The 22232-nt window shown below is 41.4% G+C and overlaps 1 pseudogene; it reads left to right on the top strand.

Annotated features, from left to right (window-relative positions):
* The first annotated feature begins 1971 nt into the window (after positions 1-1971).
* LOC141084998 (formyl peptide receptor 2-like) lies at positions 1972-3962 on the top strand (annotated as a pseudogene).
* The last annotated feature ends 18270 nt before the right edge of the window (positions 3963-22232 follow it).

Here is a 22232-nt window from a genome sequence, read left to right as displayed (position 1 = left end):
TGGGGGCTGGACTAACCATAATCCTTTGCAAAAGCTTACCAGAATGCATTGTGACGTAGGGAAAAAAGATTAGCACGTGAAAGTAAAATACAATAACACTGCGCTTATGACTCTGGCCACTAGATGGAGCCAAAAACACTGAAAACAATAGAATCTAAGGAGAAAACTGGACATTCTGCATATTCACTAGTAATCACTGTAAATATTATCAGACAGACAATCGAAGATTGTGAATTAAATGTCGGAGACAAAACAATTGCGACATTTTTTAGGCTGCAATTTAAATCAAAATTACATATACATATATCACATGTATACACATATCACATGTATGCATCACATACATTTAGTGACAACGTTTCACAAAATCATGGATTTTTATTAACATGGACATCTCTCATCACATAAATTTAAGGAAATATTGATCCAAGAGCTATGGTGTAGCATGAGTCATCTATAAGTATTTTGGTGTGAATAAGACTGTTCTCTCTGGGCTCATGGCTGTTCTCTCACCTGACTGTCCTTGAATGTAATCTTTTTTTTTTTTCATTTTCTTTTTTCTGCAATAACTTGATGTGTGGACATTCCGTCAGCCATTCAGAGCGCAGAAACTATCCACAACGTCATGGCACAAGCTCTTCTGTGATTGGCTGTTGAAGTCACATGTCTCTTTCCATATAAAAAGCGGACATCATGTTTTGGTGGCACCATTTTGTCACTATAACAGCACAGAGACCCTGCTCCTAATGCTGCAAGTGAGCTTGTCATTTAGTTAGATAGCATCCTGTCCTGTGTGAAATCAATCTTCCAGTTTCTAACTAGATTGTGCTAAAACTGTGTTGCAGTCAGGAGGCCCAATTTGTTAATCCAAATCATTTTGGCTAAAACTGTGTTGCAGTGAGGAATCAGGAGCACTCATTTACATATCAAAATCATTAGTCCTGATATAGGGGTTCAGCCAGAAGAACCTATTTGCTAATCCAAATCATTTGGTCTAAAGCTGTTTTGCAGTCAGGAATCAGGTGGCCCAATTTGCTCATAAAATCATGAGGCCTAATATTGGTGTTCAGCCAGGAGACCCTATTTACAAGTCCGTTTGGGCTAAAACTATGTTGCAGTGAGGTATCATGAGGCCTCATTTGCTCCAAAAAATCATTAAGCCTACTATTGGGTTTCAGCCAGGAGGCCTTATTTGCTAATCCAAATGGTTTGAGATAAAACTGTGCTGCAATTAGGAGTCAGAAGGCCCCATTTGCTCATCAAAATCATTAGTTCTAATATGGAGGTTCAGACAGGAGGTCCTATTTGCTAATTCAAATTATTTGGGATAAAACAGTTAGTCAGGAATCAGGAGGCCCAATTTGCTCATAAAATCAATAGGCCTAATATTGGGGTTCAGCCAGGAGACCCTATTTGCAAGTCCGTTTGGGCTAAAACTATGTTGCAGTGAGATATCATGAGGCCTCATTTGCTCCAAAAAATCATTAAGCCTACTATTGGGTTTCAGCCAGGAGGCCTTATTTGCTAATCCAAATGGTTTGGGATAAAACTGTGCTGCAATTAGGAGTCAGAAGGCCCCATTTGCTCATCAAAATCATTAGTTCTAATATGGAGGTTCAGACAGGAGGTCCTATTTGCTAATTCAAATGATTTGGGATAAAACAGTGTTGTTAGTCAGGAATCAGGAGGCCCTATTTGCTAATCTAAATCATCAAGCACAGTACATCTTTCTCAATCCACCATAACATCTCCACCTGCATCACACTCACAACAGTCACGACACATGCATGGAGAGCCCAACAAACAGGCCGCGACACATGCAGCTGTGGAGCCGAACAGCTGATCATTCGGTAAGCGCTATAGCTTGCAGAATAAGCCCTGACCCGATCAAATTCGTTCATCTCTAGAGTTTTTCTCTACTTTACATGTATACATATATGAATAAGATAGTTATAAAGCTGTATATTCTTCATGAAACTAACTTCTTCCCTACTATGTTTTGTAAGGTCACCTTATGATCACAATGAAACAATTAACACAACTTACTGCATCAGGTGTGACGAAATTTTACAGAAGACATCAATTACTCTATGCAGCATAATTTTTATTCTTGGGATTATCGGTAATGGATTAGTCATTTGGATTGCCGGATTTAGGATGAAGAAGACAATCAGTGCTATGTGGTTCCTCCATCTTGCCATTGCAGACTTGCTGTGCATCTCTGCCTCTAAAAATTGTAGACTGGGCTTACTTTTTCTTGTATTTACCAGGTATTTTTTGCACATTGAACATTGTACTTTTTAATTTAAACATGAGTGCCAGTGTTCTTCTATTAACGGCGATGAGTATTGACCGGTGGGTATCGGTCATGTGGCCATTTTGGGCAAAAGTTCAAAGGACCTATAAATTAATAAGAAATATTGTGGCAATTCTTTGAGTTTTGAGTGTGCTCTTAACTGGCTTAGTATATTTTTTACATGAATTTTATCTTTTTGATTTACTTGAATGGTGTCTATTCTATTATATTGATTTACATTCTGTTGAGATAAAACAGACCATTCAACTGATAAGATTAGTTATGATGTTCGTGATCCCTTTTATTATTACCTTCACCAGTTATGTCACCATTTTTTTTAAACTTAGAAAAGGTAAGAGATCCCAGAGGTCTCAGATTGTCAAGGACCATCACCGCTGTTATATTGTGTTTCTTTATCTGCTGGTTTCCATATTACATGTGGCCACTGACACCCATGTATGATGGAAATAGCATTCAGTTCTATGCAGTAAATATTTTCATTACCAATCTGGCTTGCCCTAACAGTTGCATCAATCCAATCATTTATGTTTTCATGGGACAGAATTTTCAACATGATTTCTTCAGATCCATCCCCTATAGACTTGAAAGAACCTTAACTGAACACAATGAACAACCTAATGACTTGTCCAAAGAAGGAGCAGATTTGAAGCATATTTGCAGTACAGATGTTTAAAATATATTCTTTTTATGTATGTAAAAACATCTTCAAGGAGTTTTCCAGTTTTTAAAGAGATGACCATAAGCTGACAATTCCCTTAAATCCATTTTGTATAGAAAGCATATGAAATATATACTGTAAATATAAAAGTATTTAAATATTTATTTGTCCATTAGGCCTGTTTCACACATCAGTTTTTTGTGTCAGTTAAAAACCGCCAAAATGGCGGAAAGCGGATCCGTTGTTAACTGATGTGAACGGATGCCACCGGACCGTTTTTTTTTTTTTGACGGATCCGCCGAATGAAGATTTTTAAGGAACCGCTGCCCGGGAAGGAGAGAGAGGAGAGAGAATTTTTTGCTGTCCGCCAGAAATGATTTCAGGGTTAAATTTCCGCCTGACTTCAATCCTCCGGGCATGCGCACTCTAAAAATGCGGATCCTGCAGCACAAAAAACGTTACATGGTCCGTCCAGGCATCTCGGCGGACGCAAAAAAATTGACGGATTCGCAAAAAAATGGATCCAACGGATGGCCATCCGTCAAGATCTGCCGGTAATGCAAATCAATGGGGAAAAAAACGGATCCGCCAAAAAAAATGGAGGATCCGTTTTTTTGCAAAAACAGCGGATTTTGACTGATGGTCAAAAACAGAAGTGTGAAACAGGCCTTAGGCAATGATGCACCCAGTTAAATTTTTGGAACATACAGTTTGGCTTATTAAATTTATTTTTTTAGCTTAGCTGTGCAGATTGTGACAGAAACAGCAGAGTCAGTATCTATAAATAGCTTGAAGGGACAATAGTCATAACTATCATCTTATTTTTAACAGAGTTATCTCATTATCATTAAAGTATTCTACTATGGTTTCATCACTTTAAAATATGAAATGGCTGGAGTTTCTTTAAGCTTTGAAGTCTTAAATATATTTTATTTTTGTATTATACACTCCATGTGGTATGAATTTGTTAGATGTAGCAAATCTATCTATGGATCTATCCAAAATTCCAAACTCATTTTACGTTGTGTGTGATGCTTTTTTAATGTCTTGTTATCTTTCTTAATAGATGGTTGTATATTACTGTTAATGTAGTTATTTCTGTAAAAGTGAAGAAAATGAATATTTTATTTTATTTCCAGAATGATAAAATTATGTTACAACTATTAATAAAAATATAATAAATATGATTTTTGTTTTCATTTGTTTGAATTCAAAAGTTTAACACCCTCCCTGGCATATATCATGCATGTACAAAGACTGTCCAGTGCTGCAGGTATCTGCCTTGTGTGGTAGATCTGCTCACTCGGCTGCATACGAAGGAAGATTCAGGAATGCTGTCTCTTTAAACCTCTCACTTGTTTATTAAGGACTAGATTATGGCCCGATGCTATCGCATTGGGAGGATGCGATAGCATCACACCTCTTGCCATGTTAACCTTCAACACACACACTCCTCAACACACACTCCTCTCACCTTTCACCATCTCCACTCACTCTTTCACTCCACATACGACCCCTTCTCTCACTCCGTCTCTCATACTGTCATCGCCGCTGCTCCACGATCCCCGACATCTTCTTCCGCTGGCGCCATCCTGGATCCAGATGTTGTCCACGCCGGCGACATGTTCTTGCGACGACGCCATATTGAGTATCGTGAAATCCCGCGATAGTCAAGATGGCGTCGCCGGAAGAACATGTCGCCGGCGTGGACGACGTCGGGATCCAAAATGGCATCGGCGAAATCTCGTGAGTTTTTGCCGACGCCATTTTGGATCCCGACGTCGTCCTCGCTGGCGACATGTTCTTGCGGCGACGCCATCTTGAGTATCGCGGGATTTCGCCCATCCAAAATAGCGTCACCGCAGGAACATGTCGCCGGCGAGGATGCCGTCGGGATCCAAAATGGCATCGGCGAAATCACGCGAGATTTCGCCGACGCCATTTTGGATCCCGACGTCCTCCACACCGGCGACATGTTCTTGCGGCAACGCCATCTTGACTATTGCGGGATTTCGCCGATCCAAAATGGCGTCGCCGCAAGAACATGTCGCCGGCGTGGAAGACGTCTGGATCCAGGATGGCGCCGGCGGAAGAAGATGTCGGGGATCGTGGATCAGCGGCGATGACGGCGTGAGTATGAGAGACGGAGTGAGAGAAAGGGTCGTATGTGGAGTGAAAGAGTGAGTGGAGATGGTGAAAGGTGAGAGGAGTGTGTGTGTGTTGAGGGTTAACATGGAAAGAGGTGTGCGGTGACATCACCGGTTGCAACTGAACGGAAGTTGTTACAACCGGAAGTTGCTTAGGGCATTTATTATTATAGATACTGCATAAACCAGTTGAAAGTTGGTAAAAAAACAAGAAACTCCAGCCTTTCTGCCATAAGGAAAAACAAAAATATAATATGAAGCACAGCTCTTATTGCGGGGATCCTCCTGCTTAGAGTTAGCAAAGCACATGGTTCAGATTAGCGCAAACAAGAACACGTCTCTAGAGTTAGCCTCTCCAGACACACTGAACACTCAATGCCTAAGAAGACCTACTATTTAAATTGTGGACCACACCCTGGGGTGGAAATATTCTGAATAACTTCCCACTCTCTCTATGGTTGTTAACAAAAAACAAGCCCTTTAAAATGGCTTCTTAACCCCGCTACATACTTACTGTGCTGGAGCAAAACGTCTGGGTTTCATATCACTGAAGCTAATAGCCCCAGTGAAACATATCTCCCCTCCAGTACTTGGATAGTGACTTTGTCACACTTGTTATACAGCCAGCATCTGCATCTAAAACAATCTATCAAAGCTAGAGTAGTAGAGATCTGATTTCTTCTTTTTGATCTCTTACATAGGCATTTAATTGGTGCTATGTGTGGCAAGTGTCCATTCTGATGTCCATTGCCCTCCACCACGCGATCACGTGCCAGTGCATATTCATGTCAATCAAGGGCTGTGCAGAGGCTCCTAGTCTTGCCATGTTGTACTTCTATCACAGTGTATAATGCAACCAATCAAATAATCATGGGTTCAAAATGTCTAGGAAGACTTATAAAAGAAAATATCTAAAGAAAAAGTTTGTTTTCTAAATAAAAAATAAAATAAAGAAATGTTATAATTATCATTGCTTTTTTTCAGTGCAAAAATAAAAAAAATAGTTTTTGATATTGTCACACCTGCAAAAGTTCAATCTATCAAAATATCATATGACCTTTACAGTAATCCCTGTAAGTAAAGAAAATTGTAATGTAAGAATTGTTGGTTTATGGCCCCACACCTTCTTCAAAAATATATTAGTAAAAGATTAAAACATCTTGTGTATATTAATTAAGCCCTCATACAAAACTATGAATAGAAAATTGAAGACAAAAACAGCGACATAAACTATTATTTTTCTAAAGTTCAGAATTTTTAAAAAAATGATTTAGTTTGGTTTGGCTGTAATCATATTGACCGGAGGACTCAATCTGCAAGAGCAATTTATTACATAAAGAACACTGAAAAAGCAAAGCCCTAAAACAAGGATTAATGGCAGAGTTGGGAGGACTTATCAAGTGGAATTGAACTCTACCCAAAATTTACAAACCTTTGCAAAATGTGCTGTTTTTTTATTTTGCTTCCGTGTTAATTCAGCAAAAAGGCTGACAGTTGGCCACCATTTTCCTAAACTATAAAGGGCCATCAAAAAGGTAAGAAAAAAACTCTCAAGCTCACCTTTATATTCAACTCTCCAACCCCATAGCTCCTCAGTGTCCCACATCTGGCTGCCGTCTCATCTTCTTACTGTTGCCACAAGCGCTAAAATCCCCGGACCTTTGCCCGCATATGTGTAAGTAATTTTACAGGATTTCAACATCAGTGGTAGTGATAAGACAGAGGAAGGTGGATAGCTATTTTTTCTTTTTTCTACATTACTGTACATTTCTTTTGCTCTGTGGTCCGTTTTGCATAATCCACTTCACCATAGCATCATATAAACATAGAAATGATAGCTATGGAAGGGACCTCCTGGGTCATCTGGTCCAACCCCCTGCTCAATGCAGGATTCACTAAACCATCTCAGGCAGATGTCTGCCCAACCTCTGTTTAAAGACTTCCATGAAGGAGAACTCACCACTAGAGATGGACGGACACTTGGATATTTGGGTCCGTCAGGTTCTGCCAAACAGTTACCAAAAGTTCAAGTTCTGGTACCAATAGAGTACCTGTACACGGACCCCATTCATTTGAATGGGGGACCCAAACATCCAGTGTTTGCTGCGCTGTTAAGTGCATGATAGAGTGGCAAACATCGCTTCGGTTCAGCAAGGAAAACATCTCCTCTGGTCAGAGAGCCGCAGTTCCCATGCTGTTAAAAGACAGCGTGAGCACTCAGCTGTGAACAGAGAAATAAAGTTTACCTCCCGGTCACTGGTGTCGGCTGATGGGACTACTGATCCCATCATCCGACACCTGCTGCCGCTAAATACAGTGAGAGGAGGAGCGGCAGATAAGGAGTTTTCTTTAGCAGCTCCTGCGCTGTAATTAAAAAACACTGCACAACAAATTTCAGGGAAGTTCTTGTCTCCTGAGAAAATTTTATTGTATTGTATAGACTTTGATATGCTGAACGCGAATATGTGCTCCAAATGTCTGTATCACATAAGGTTTTTAACCCCTTCATGATCGGAGCGTTTTTCTATTCTGTTTTTCGCTCCCCTTCTCCAGAGCCATAACAATTTATTTTTCCATACCCATGGCCATGTGAGGGAATATTTTTTGTGGGATGAGTTGCACTTTTAAACGACACCATTGGTTTTATTATGTTGCGTACTCGAAAACAGGAAAAAAATTCCAAGTGCGGTGAAATTGCAAAAAAATTGCAATCACACACTTGTTTTTTGTTTGGCTTTTTTGCTAGGTTCACTAAATGCTAAAACTGACCTGCTATTATGATTCTCCAGGTCATTACAAGTTCATAGACACCAAACATGTCTAGGTTCTCTTTTATCTAAGTGGTGAAACAAAATTCCAAAGTTTGCTAGAAAAAAAATTGCACAATTTTCCGAGACCCGTAGTTTCTCCATTTTTTGTGATCTCGGGTTTGGTATGGGCTTATTTTTTGCGTGCCGAGCTGACGTTTTTAATGATACCACATTTTTGCAAATACGTTCTTTTTATTGCCCGTTATTGCATCTTAATGCAATGTCATAGCGACCAAAAAACGTAATTCTGGCGTTTTGATTTTTTATTGCTACGCCATTTAGCGATCAGGTTAATTATTTTTTCATTGATAGATCGGACAATTCTGAGCACAGCAATACCAAATATGTGTAGGTTTCTTTTTTTAACATTATTTTATTTTGATTGGGGCGAAAGGGGGGTGATTTGAACTTTTATGTTTTTCTATTTTTCATAGTTTTAAACTTTTTTTTTTACTTTTGGGATGCTTCAATAGCCTTCATAAGAGGTTAAAAGCTGCCATAGCGCGATCGACTCTACTACATAGATGTGATGCTCAGATCACCTCTATGCAGCAGAATTACAGGCTTGCAATGAGCGCCGACCACAAGGTGGCGGTCATAGCAATCTGGCATGAACAACTATAGAGGTCTCGAGGAGGCCTCTGGTTGTTATAGCAACACAGCGATGACCCCCGATCACGTGACAGGGGCCGTCGCTGCGCGTATTTCCTGATCGGCAGCCGGAAGTGCTTTTAAATGCCTGCTGTCAGAGTTTGACAGCGTCATTTAACTACTTAATAGTTCCACTCGTGCCTTTTGCAGGCACATGTCAGCTGTTAAAAACAGTCATGTCATTCATTATATCTCTGACCTGTAGGCCAATAAAGATACCTTCTTTAATCTTTGCATCACTTATTCTTGGAAATTTCTGTTGCAAATAAGAAAAGGCTTCCGATTCTTTGTTCATTGCTTTGACAAAATTCTTCATAAGCCCAAGTTTAATATTCAAAGGAGGGAGAAATATCTTTGCTGGATCAACGAGAGGATTATGTTTAACATTCTTCTGTCCTGCAACCAGGTTTTCGCGGAGTGGTCAGTCCCTTCTGAAATAGTGCATTTCTTATGCACGACTGTCCCACTCACAAATAAAACAACAATACTTGGTATATCCAAGCCGCAGTCCAAGAAAAAGTGCAACAACTTTTAGATACCACATATGTTCCAGTTATAATTTCTATAATTAATGTGGGTCAACAGTAACTTCATATTCTCATACTGTTGTGAGTTCATTTTCCCCTTCGTCACTGAGGTCTGGTGAACTCCCTATTCTGGTAAAGGAAGGTAATGAGCCTGATTATCAGGCACCTGAGTCTAATGATGATGACTGGCTGAGTGGAGTCACGGACTGGATATAAGGCTGCTGACGCCCTTCTGCCCTGCGGGTGATTTCTCTGTGGACTTCTAGGAAACCAGTCTGATTCCTGCTCCTCTAAAGCTAAGTTTTCTGCTTTGCCTTTTTGCATTTGTGTTTTGTTTTTGTTTGCCTTGCTTTTCTGGATTCTGCCATTCCCTGCTGGGGTGAGCTGATTCTTCTTTTGCCTGTTGCTCTGTCTTCAGAATTTTCCTGAGTACTGACATAGTCTTTTGAAGCCTAGCGTCTTCAGGGCCTTTTTCACTGTCAGTCTGTTGGCTCTTATTTTCATAGGGTTTTTCACGGATTGCAGACAGCAGCCTTCCTGTCCTTTCCTATCTAGTTAGCTTGGGCCCCGTCTATCTTTCTGTTTGTTGTGTTCTTTCTTCTTGCTTCACCGTCAATATATATGGGGGGCTGCCTTTTGCTTTGGGGTCTGCTCTGGGGCAGTTTAGATTTCCCTTTCTGTCTTTAGGCTATTTAATTCTCCGGCTGTGATCGAGGGGTCTAGGGCATCGTAGGAACCCCCCACGGCTACTGCTAGTTGTGTTGATAGGTTCAGGGGTCTGCAATCCGATAGCTGCCAACCTCTCTGGTTTTCTAGACTTAGCTAGCATTTCTGTTTTTGCCTCCTACGGTGACTCAATCATAACATCATACGTTTCTTTCATGTGTACGGCATGTCCAATAGGTATAGAGGGATAGATATTTCCGTTGTGTAGTAAAACAGCCTTCAGTCTTAAAATTGACGAGTCAATGAACAGTCACCATTCCTTCGGGTCATGTTCGCATCCAAGAGCACCAAACAACCCCAAGACTTGGTTGTATTACGTTAAACTGTCCACATGGTTGAAAAATTGATTAAGGTCTTCTTGATGACTCCGAAACAACAGAAACTCTTGTTCCTGGTAATAAGAGATTCCATTCTTGTAGCCTTGATCCCAAAAATTCTGCCTGCCTCTTTGACAATTTCAAATCTCTGACCAAGTCACTCAGATCAGCTTGTCTGAACAGATGTGGATTAGATGTAGAAGGCTCAAAGCCTAGGTCTGCAGCAGTTTCATTTTCCACTGACATGTTAGTTCATCTTCATCATCCTCCATTGTCCATATTTTGGGTGGCTTTGGAACACAAAGACTTTCATCATGTGGCACTGGTCTTATGGCTGAAGGAAGGTTAAGATATTCTATTGGTTTCTTGTTCTTTGCTGAATATCCTGTTACATTTGTAAGGCAGAAGTAGCAATCTGTTACATGATCTCTATGCTCTCTCCATATCATTGGTACAGTGAACAGCATTGAAGATTGTGATCCATTCAGCCATGTTCTAAGTATGTCAGTATTGTCTTTTGATTACTCCCTTGCCCAGGAGATGTGGAATTCTCTGTACACGGTCAGCCGAATGATTCACTGCGCCTGCGCAGAATTCGCATAATAAGTACTTGCATATGTAGATCAGCGATTTATGTTATTTCAGTGGAAAATTCAAAATATACTCTTTCAGAAAAGGTTCATATGAGTTTTTAGAATTATAACAGAATATTATAATGTTTAATATCATTTCCCAAAAACCTTACGTGATAGGAAAAATCTGAAGTCACTTCTGAAATCAGCATGAAAAAAATCTATCAGGAACACTAAAAATTGTCCTAGGGATAAAACCTTGGTAACACAATGTAATTAAAAAAAAGCATGGGTTTCACTGTATTTTTGCTAACCAGACAAACAAAACTCACAGCTGGGGGCTGCAACCCTCAGCTGTCAGCTTCAGCAAGGCTAGTTATCAAGAATAGAGGGGTCCCCACGCTGTTTTTTTAATTATTTATATAAATAATTTTAAAAAACCACATGGGTTCCCCCCTTTTTTGACAACCATCCTTGCTAAAGCAGACAGCTGGGGGCTGGTATTCTCAGACTGGAAAGAGGCCATGGATATTGGTTCCCCCAGCCTAAACATAGCAGCTCGCAGATGCCCAGAAAAGGCACATCTATTAGATGTGCCAATTCTGGCACTGAGTTGATGTCACCTTTGTATTGTCAGGTGACATCAAGCCCTCGGCTTAATAATGGAAAGGTGTCTATAAGACACCCATCCATTATTAATCCTATAGTTGTATGGTAAATAAAGACACAGCAAGAATAAAGTCCTTTATTTGATAAAAGACTAAACACCGTTTTCCATTTTTATTTAAACACCTAATTCCAGCGAAGCCCTCGACCTCCTGTAATAAAAGTAAAATAAAAAACAATATACCATACCTGGCCGTCATGTCTGGGTGAGAAACAGTTTTCAACCTGGATGGTGCCATTATGTGTCCGTCCAGGCTGGAAATTGGAGATTTAGGGCTTCGCTGGAATTAGGCGAGGTTGTAAGTATGGTTTAATTAAGATTATTAAAGGAGTGTGTCATTCTTTCAATTAAAGGACTTTTTTCTAGTTGTATGCATTTTCTTACAATGTGACTATGGGGTTAGTAATGGGGGTGTCTTATTGATGCCTCTCCATTCCTAATCTCGGTGCTTGATGTCACCTGACAATACAAAGGTGACTTCAACTCCTCAACTTTCACCCCACTTGCTACCGCTGCATGGCAAGTGGGAAGAGCCGGGCAAAGTGACAGAATTGGCGCATCTAATAGATGTGCCTTTTCTGGGCAGCTGCGGGCTGCTATTTTTAAGTTGAGAGTGGCCAATATCCATGGCCCCTTATTAGCCTGAGAATACCAGCCCCCAGCTGGCCCCCAGCTGTCTGCTTTAGCAAGGTTGGTTGTCAAAAATGGGGGAAGGGACCACATGCAATTTTTTAAATTATTTATTTAAATAATTAATAAAACAGCATTGGGACCCCTCTAATCTTGATAACTAGCCTTGCAGAAGTTAACAGCTGAGGGTTGCAGCCCCCAGCTGTGAGTTTTGTTTGGCTGGTTAGCAAAAATAAGGGGAACCCATGCCAGTTTTTTAAATTATTTATTTACAGCACAGGAGCGGCTGATGAATACTCCTATCTGCAGCTCCTGCACTCACTGTACTTAGCGGTAGCAGATGTCGGATGATGGGGTCAGTAGTATCATCAGCTGACACCAGTGACAGGAGATAAGCTTTATACCTCAGATCACAGCTTAGCGCTCATACTGTCTTTTGACAGCATGGAAACCATGGCTCTCTGACCGGCGGGGATGATTTCACCATCAATCACAAGCGGTGCTTTCTGCGCTTTCATGCACATGACAGCTCAACAAACACCCGACGTTCTGGCAGCTGAACTCGAACAGTAACACACACTTACTGGTGAAGTGCGTGTTCTGTGTCCGTGCCCGAACAATAGGTGTTCAGGGAGGACGCTGAACTTTACTGTTCGGGTTCTCCCATCTCTACTCACCACCTCTCATGGCAGCATTTTACACTCATTGACTCATCTCTAGTTAATTGCATTTTTCAACATTTCTGCGCACATGGAAATTTCCTTTCTATTTTTCACCTTTCCCAATAAATAATAAAATGAACAGTATAATTCACAACTGCAACTCACCCAACAACAAAAAAAATATCAGTGGAAAAAAAAAAAAGATTACGGTTCCTGGAAGGAGGGACGTTAATAATGAAAATGCAAAGATTAAAATTATCTCATCAATATGGAGTAGAAAAGGAATCTCCAATCTAGAAAAAGTAGGATTGTATCCAGCCTTTTTTCTATGTTGTCTGTACATCACCAGTGGGACCGCCACCCATCATCGATTTTCCAACTGTGACAGCGTGGTGAGCTCCATAGCACCCTTCCTCAAAAGGAACCTGTCAACTTTCCCAGGCTCCCCAAAATGCCACCATTTATTTATTGATTCCTTTATATGCTTCTTAAAAAGCCCCTTTTCAATACATATGGATTTTTGAAAATAAACATAGTAACATAGTTATTAAGGTTGAAGGAAGACTCTAAGTCCATCTAGTTCAACCCATATCCTGTCCTAATAATTCAAAATCCCAAAAGCAACGTACATAATCAGTAGTGGTCGACAGCAATCATTCCAAACCACCACAAGGGCATTAGCCCATGGAACACTCCACTAAGCACATAGGTATTCAAAAATAAAAAAAAGAGTTTTAATTCCCAAGATACGGTAAAAAAAGATTATTTAATTTATCAGAAAACATATACTAAAAATAATAGTAAACAATTATATGTAGCTGTTCATATAACAGAGTGTTAACTTACAAGAGACAAAGGTGCAAGAAAAGTGGCATGCCTGGCAGCTGGGTAAAGTAATTAGCAAGTGGGGCCGGAAGAAGCCCACGCGAAACGTGCATCTGGGCAGAGCGTGCAGTGACCTGACCAGCTATGAGTAAAGAGTGACTATGGGGTTATTACCTAAGGACTGGCTAGCAAGGGATGACTTTATTGTTTTTTGTAAATTAACAGAGTGTTAATTTACAAGAGACAAAGGTGCAACAAAAGCGGCGTGCCTGGCAGCTGGGTAAAGTAATTAGCAAGTGCAATAGTCTCTTAGAGGCCCCATAGGTACTGATTAGCATCGGTATTGTGATCCCCCAGTGAGGTGTGAAAAAACAATAAAGTCATCCCTTGCTAGCCAGTCCTTAGGTAATAACCCCATAGTCACTCTTTACTCATAGCTGGTCAGGTCACTGCACGCTCTGCCCAGATGCACGTTTCGCGTGGGCTTCTTCCGGCCCCACTTGCTAATTACTTTACCCAGCTGCCAGGCATGCCACTTTTCTTGCACCTTTGTCTCTTGTAAGTTAACACTCTGTTATATGAACAGCTACATATAATTGTTTACTATTATTTTTAGCATATGTTTTGTGATAAATAAAATAATCTTTTTTACCGTATCTTGGGAATTAAAACTCCTCTTTTTCTTTTTGAATACCCATTTCCTTTCCTAACCTTCCGTAACATGTTGATTCAGAGGAAGGCAAAAAAAAAAACATTTGGCAAACAGTAAGCTTCACATTGGGGAAAAAAATTCCTTCCTGACTCCACATACAGCAATCAGACTAGCTCCCTGGATCAACGCAATGCCTAAAATAATTTCTAAAACTGGATTTGTGATATGGTAATTAATGGCAACAAGTCATGGGAGCATTGTTTTCTTCCAGAGTAATCATCCTACTAATCATCATATCAAACCCTTGTGTATCTGAGCGACATGATTTGTAAGGGGGGCATCACTGCAAGCTCTTGGCAGATCCCTACCTCCCTGGCAGTGTGCAGTGATGCCAGATATGCACATTCTGGCTTCATTGGCATACGTATGTCCAGTATGACAGCTATGACTGACCCATCTGACATTACTTCCCACTGTTTGAAAAATCTCTGCATCAATGGCAAAAACAGTGAAGCTGGGTATATGCTCCCTGTAAACACTCAAATTTGCTAAAGGCCCCACACACAGCGAGATCGCTGATTTTGTGACACATCAGCGATCTCGCTGTGTGTGACACGTATCAGCGACCGGCCCCTACACCAGGTATCGCTGATCGTGCAGCAATGTCCTGGGCCATTTTTTGATCGTTGGTCTCCCGCTGGCCAGCGCGCATCGCTGCATCTGGCAGTGGGAGACCAACGATCAGCGAGCTCCCAGCGCTGTAAGCAGTCACTGGGAGCTGGTATCTAGGGTAAATATCGGGTAACTAAGCATGCACCGTCACTTGGATACCCGCTGTGTACCTTAGATACCTGCGTGCTCGCGCAGGGAGCTGGTAACCAAGGTACACAGCAGGTAACTAAGTGACGCGCGCACTTAGTTACCCGCTGTGTACCTTAGATACCAGCTCCCAGCAGGAGCACACAGATATCTAAGGTACACAGCGGGTAACTAAGCGACGCGCTCGCTTAGTTACCCAATATTTACCTTGAATACCAGCGTCCTCGCTGGTCCTGATCGCTGGTGAGTCTGCCTGTTTGACAGGTCACCAGCGATCATGTAGCGAGGCACCAGCGATCCTGACCAGGTCGTATCATAGTCGGGATCGCTGATGCATCGTTTAGTGTGACGGGACTTCAAGAGCTTCCAGTAGCAGTTGGCTGAGTCCAAGTTTTCTGAAATCAGTATTTCTGGTCATTTAGCTACGTTCATTGAAAATGAAAACATCTTTTGTTAAAAGATGATTTCTCATGAACACAAAATAAATGGAAAAAGGGGAAGTTCCCAAACTAAAGAAGGATTGCAGTTCCTTTTTACAAAATTTTAAACACTTAGCGATCTGATGAGGAACAATTACCAGTTCAAAAGAGGAAAGAGATTTACAGAGTTAACCACACAGGGAAAAAAACTGATACTGCAAAAAATACAGTAGTTTTGTTAGTCTAGAAAAATAAAAACAATATATGCAGACATAAATGCAATGGAAATATTACAAATATCAAGACCAAATGCCAAATTAATGAATTTAAATGTCAAGAATATATTGTATAAGGTTAATCACTAGTGTAGTAAACCTAATTTTCTTCTAAAAGGTAATGTTGTTCTTTGGAAACTTTATAACCTCAATAGACTCAAAAATCTAAACAGGAGGGAAAATCAATTGGCAAATTGTTTAAGAAGCGCTACAAATAAAGGCAAAAAAGATGCACCATGAGATGAGTATTAGAGGTGAGTGAATACGCAGAGATTCAAATTAGGCAAATCTCTCAAGTTTGGCACAGAAATTGAATTCAGAACAGATCTGTTAAGTGTTAAAAAACTAACATGCCCCTTGCCGCTCACCTATTTTGCCTTCTCCGCAGCTTACCATTCCTCTTCATCTGGCTTCTCTCTTCTTCCCGGCATGTGTCAGTGCCATGCAGGCCTCACATGTCATGATGCATGTTGTGCTGTTATGAGCACTGATAAGGCCTCGTGTAATACATTGTGTAATACACATTGTAACATCAGTCTGCAGGGATCAACATTAGGTGAGGCATCATGTTAGCCCTGCAGCAATTATGTGGATTTTTTTCTACTTTGACCCCACCATTACAGTGTGAGTCCAATCCCCAGGGCTGGAAGGCCTTACTAGTAGTTCCAAAGACCAGCAAATGAGACCAGAGAGCTGTGGCAGTATAAAGGCAAATGATTACAAGTGCTTCTCACAAAATTAGAATATCAAAAAGTTAATTTACTTCAGTTCTTCAATACAAAAAGTGAAACTCATATTATATAGAGTCATTACAAGTAGGGATGAGCTTCCGATATTGAAATATCGGAAATCGGCCCGATATTTGCGATATCGGAATTCCGATTTCCGATTCCGATATTTTTTTCACATCGGAAATCCCATAATCCTTCAGCCTCTGAGCGCTCCGTGGAGCCAAGCAGGAGCTGAAGAATTGCTGACAACATTGTGTAACACCCCTAAGCTTGGTAGGAGGCGTCCAAACTTGCTAGCTAGGGGCTGCTCTGCGATTGGCTGGCTGGATGGTGTGATCAGGCAGTATAAAAAGCTGCGCCTGCCATTTTAGCCTCACTCTACTGTGAAAGCAGATAGGAATAGGTTGCTGTTGGAGATAGGGAGAGATCTTGGATCTAATAGCGAGCGACAGAAATTGTTTTTCAGCGACTGTAGCAGCCCCTGTGTGTTACAGAAGCATCTTTTTCCTCACTGACCCCGCTCAGTTTCATTTTTTTGGGCTGTGCAGGCTCTCAGTGAGGTGCTTAGCACATTCACTGCAGCTGCTGCAGCTCCTCTTGCTGCAGCACTGTGTGGTGTGTGTCTCACTGCCTTTTCTTTTCATCCCTTGAATCCCCTTCCCCTATTTTTTCCTAAAAGTTAAACACTATATAGGGATTGTGCTGTGAGGGACCCAAACAACCTCTGTGGCTGGTGCCACACAGCACCTGGCCCAGTCCCGGAGAATCCTTTTTTTTTGGTATCACAGCAGTGTCATTTACTGCGCTGCGACATCCGACCTTAACGTGTACACCAATACCACAAACACACGTTGCTCTTTGTGTAGGCCACACTAGATTCAAATAAAGTGTAGCAGACACACCATCATCATACAGTGCCATTAGAGTTTCTTATGCCTGTTTGTAGTCCTACAGGAATAAGCACACTAATTCCTAATAATTACTTTCTTGCCGTTCTGAATCCATCGATAGAGATGAAGAAGGCAAGGAGTAAGGGACGTCCCCGCAGCGGCTGCGGAAGAGGTGCATCAGCAGCTAGACATGGTGCACATCCAGAGCAAGCAGCAGGCCCAAGTCACTCAGCACCTACTTTCACCCTGCAGCAGTCATTTATGCGCAGCTTGTAAGGAGCGCAGGGCCATAGGCTGATAAGAGAGGATCAAGTAGAAACCGTTGTTGGTTGGATGGCAGCTGAGGAATCCACTTCAATGAGCGCAGCATCCTGCCAGGACCTCTCCACCACATCGTGTCAGGCCACTGAAGAGCAGCACCCATCTTCTTCTTCACCAGGAGCCCCCTACTTGGACTCCGGGACCTGGCGCTCAAGGCTGGTCTCGACAGTGCCAGTAGGCCCTCCTCCTCCCCTGCAAAATTTACTTTCATCTGAAAAAAACACCTTGACCACTGAGCAACAGTCCATTTCTTTTTCTCCTTTGCCCAGGTAAGACGATTCTGGCGTTGTCGATTGGTCATGAGTGGCTTGACACAAGGAATGTGACACTTGTAGCTCATGTCCTGGATATGTCTGTGTGTGGTGGCTCTTGAAGCAATGACTCCAGCAGCAGTCCACTCCTTATGAATCTCACCCAATTTTTTGAATGACCTTTTCTCAACAATCCATTTAAGGCTGCAGTTACACCTGTTGATTGTGTTCTTTTCTACCACACATTTTCCTTCCACTCAACTTTCTATTAATATGCTTGGATACAGAACTCTGAACAGCCGGCTTCATTAGCAATGACCTTTTGTGGCTTACCCTTCTTGTGGAGTGTATTAATGACTGCCTTCTGGACATATGTCCAGTCAGCAGTCTTCCCCATGATTGTGGAGCCTACTGCAACAGACTAAGTGACCTTTTTAAATGCTTTGGAAGCCTTTGCAGGTGTTTTTTGTTAATTATTCTAATTTAATGAGATAATGACTTTTGAGTTTTCATTGGCTGTAAGCCATAATCATCAACATTAACAGAAATAAACATTTGAAATAGATCACTCTGTAACGACCAATAAGATATATGAGTTTCACTTTTTTTTATTGAACAACTGAAATATATTAACTTTTTGATGATATTCTAGTTTTGTGAGATGCACTTGTATACATTATGTGTAATTGTTTAACCCCTTCTCTCTCCTCTGTTTATTATCCTCTGTTTATTATGCTCTAGGGTCTGGAAAAAACTCAGCTTCATAAATGTGTGTTCAGGGCACTTACGATTTTTACAAATTTTATTCATATGAAAACAAATTTGTTCATCAAAACCCCATTTTTAAGTCACAGGGTACCTGAGGCCTATGATTGGCAAATGAAAAATGGATTAACATGGCTTTCTGTCCAGGTGCATACAACACAAAATAATAGAATGTTACACATGGAAGGGACCTCCAAGGTCATCATGTCCAACCCCCTAAGTTGTCCTCCATGGTGTCTAACCATAACTGTGGTTGTCTGTGCTTATTCCAAGCAATAAGAGCAGAGTGCATCTGATTTATATTAATTTGAGGAGATCTTTGCCATTGATACATTTTGCTCAGTCCCTTTTAACAGACCTACTGATTTAGGGTAATGTTTGATTGTGTTTAAAACTCGAAAATACCAAGATCTAGGATGCTAGTGACTGTCACTGCCATAGGCTGTAGCCATTATGTGAAAAAAAAAAAGACTGGGAGCATCTCCGAAGGGTCAGTGCTTGATCGGCATAGGAAAGACAAGATTTTTTTAAAATTACATCTGTAGTTAATTTCCAAAAAACGTTTAGGCTGAATAGTTGATATTAGAGATGAGCAACTTTGCCTTTTTTAGGGTCGAGTCGGGTTTCATGAAACCCGACTTTCGCAAAAGTCGGGTCGAACGAAATCGGCCGACTATAGGGAAAATTCAGAGGCCGCCTGAAACACGAAACCCAATGCAAGTCAATGGGGAATCAAAGTCGTCAGGGAGTGGAGGACAGTAAACACACCTACAGTGCCCATTTCAATGCCAAAAACATCAATTCTTATTACTGAAGCTTGTCAACCTTAATTTACTTCATAATAATAGTTACGCATTGAAAACTGGGGCTTATTTGGCTAAAGTTGTGGGGGGGTAGGGCTGGCTCCAGGTTTTCGTGTGCCCTGGGCCAAAGAGTGTCAGCGCCCCCCTTTAACACATACCACAACTCATGATGCTCCGATACGGCACAGAAATATAGGTATAGTACAATGACAAATACTTCACTGCTTACATGACACGACTGATCTATTTCAAATTGTACAATAGCGCAAAAAAAGGACAGTATATTACTCTATACAGTATTATGGCCACCACATTGTGCACCATACAGAATAATGAGCCCCATATATTTCTCCATATAGAATAATTTGAAACATATAATGTTCCATACAGTTGATGAGCTCCACATAATGCTACATGGACGATGCTCCAGTATGTTATGGGCCCAAATAATGTTCCATATATAATGGGCCCCATTTCTAATGCTCCAGTGTATAAAGGGCCCCAGAAATGCAGCTCCAGTATCTGATGTCCCCAATCTGGAATGCTCCAGTATATAAAGGTCCTCATGGATGATGCTCCAGTGTATGATGGGCCCTAATAATGCTCCATATATAATGGGCCCCATTTCTAATGCTCCAGTGTATCATGTGCTCCATAGATGCTGCTCCAGTGTCTGATCTGCCCCATTTATAAAGCTCCAGTATATGATGGGCCCCATAGATGCTGCTCCAGTGTCTGATCTGCCCCATTTATAATGCTCCAGTATATGATGGGCCTCATGGATGATGCTCCATTGTATGATGGACTCCAATAATGCTCCATATTTAATGGATGTCTGATGTCCCCCATATGGAATGCTCCAGTATATGATGTGCCCCATTTTTAGTTAACCCAGGCATGGTATGTGAAAAGAGCTCCATGGAGTAATCTGAAATGTGTGCTGCCGCATCCTTCACTTTTGGTGTGGGTGAAGGACACAAGGAAAGGGGTTGCTCCTGACCAGAAGCCTGCACTTACGACTCAGTGCTTGCATTTTTTTAAACTTCAGAAGAGGAGGCGATAGAGCTGGAGGCTATTTCAGCAATGTAAGCCAAAAACAGTTCCTCATGCTCTGGCTTTACAAGCAGTCTACCTACTCCCAGAAAACAGGCCTTCCAGAGCTACACCATGACGCAGGCTCAACACCTCCTGCCTTAGCTGCTATTGTGTTTTTGGCACTACCAGCAGATGTACCACCACCACCATCAGTACCAGGTGGCCCCCCACGCCCACGTCCTCTTCCAGCATACGTCCTCATGTTTTGGAAAATGGACACAAAATACCAGCAGATATATGGTACTGTATAAGAAGCGTACAGCTCTATACAGAGATAACAGTAAATCATATATATTTCATGAGTCATACACTGACACTCACAGGCTCAGTATGGATTACCCAATAAAATAAAAAGTTGAAAAAGGGTACAGTATCACCAGATACAAGGTATATATAGTATAGTGTAAACATTCTGAATCTCCGTAAACATTTCAGGAGGCAGACACAAACGCTCTCAGGCCCAGTATGGATTACACAAGAATATGAAAAGCTGTAAATGGGTTATGTAACACAAGTAGAGTTGAGCATTCCGATACCGCAAGTATCGGGTATCGGCCGATACTTGCTGTATCGGAATTCCGATACCGACATCCGATATTTTTTCAATATCGGGCATCGGAATCGGAAGTTCAAAGTTGATTGACAGCCGAAATGACGTCATCATGATGCGCGGTGTGTGCGCATCATGATGCGCCGTCATTTTGGGCCTTCCGGGGGTCTCTGCCGGCCTGCCGGGGGGCTGTGCCGGCCTGCCAGGGGGCTGTGTGGACTGCCCGGGGTCTGTACCGGCCTGTCGGGGGGCTGTGCCGGCCTGCCGGTGGTCTGTGCACCCTGTGGGGGTCTGTACCGGCCTGCTGGGGGGCTGTGCCGGCCTGCCGGGGGGCTGTGCTGATGTCCGGGGGTCTGTGCAGGCATCGTCCGATGGGACTACAAGTCCCATCTGGCGATGCCTGCTACCATGACAGTGATTGACACATTAGCCAATGATGGGACAGTAGTAGTCCCATCATCCGGCTAATGTGTTAAATGTTAAAAAAAAAAAAAAATACTACATACATACTACATGCATGCTACATACATACCACATATATACTACATGCTACATGCATGCTACATACACACTACATGCTACATACATACTACATATATACTACATGCATGCTACATACATACTACATATATACTACATGCATGCTACATACATACCACATATATACTACATGCTTGCTACATACATACTACATGCTACATGCATGCTACATACATACTACATGCTACATACATACTACATGCTACATACATACTACATGCATGCTACATACATACTACATATATACTACATGCATGATACATACATACTACATACTACATGCATGCTACATACATACTACATGCTACATACATACTACATACTACATATATACTACATGCATGCTACATACATACTACATGCATACTACATACATACTACATACAAACTACATACATACTACATACATACTACATGCATGCTACATACATACTACATGCTACATACATACTACATACATACTACATGCATGCTACATATGTACTACATGCATGCTACATACATACTACATACATACTACATGCTACATACATACCACATATTTCCCACACAGCTTTTACCATAAAGTGAGACTAGGGACTTTTTTTAAAGTGGCGGAGGAATACAGTGCGG

Source organism: Dendrobates tinctorius, unplaced genomic scaffold, assembly GCF_039654945.1.
Source record: "Dendrobates tinctorius isolate UK_male_01 unplaced genomic scaffold, ASM3965494v1 ptg000028l, whole genome shotgun sequence".
Taxonomy (NCBI): domain Eukaryota; kingdom Metazoa; phylum Chordata; class Amphibia; order Anura; family Dendrobatidae; genus Dendrobates; species Dendrobates tinctorius.
The sequence above is the reverse complement of the archived record's forward strand: the minus strand, read 5'-3'. Positions and strand labels throughout refer to the sequence as shown.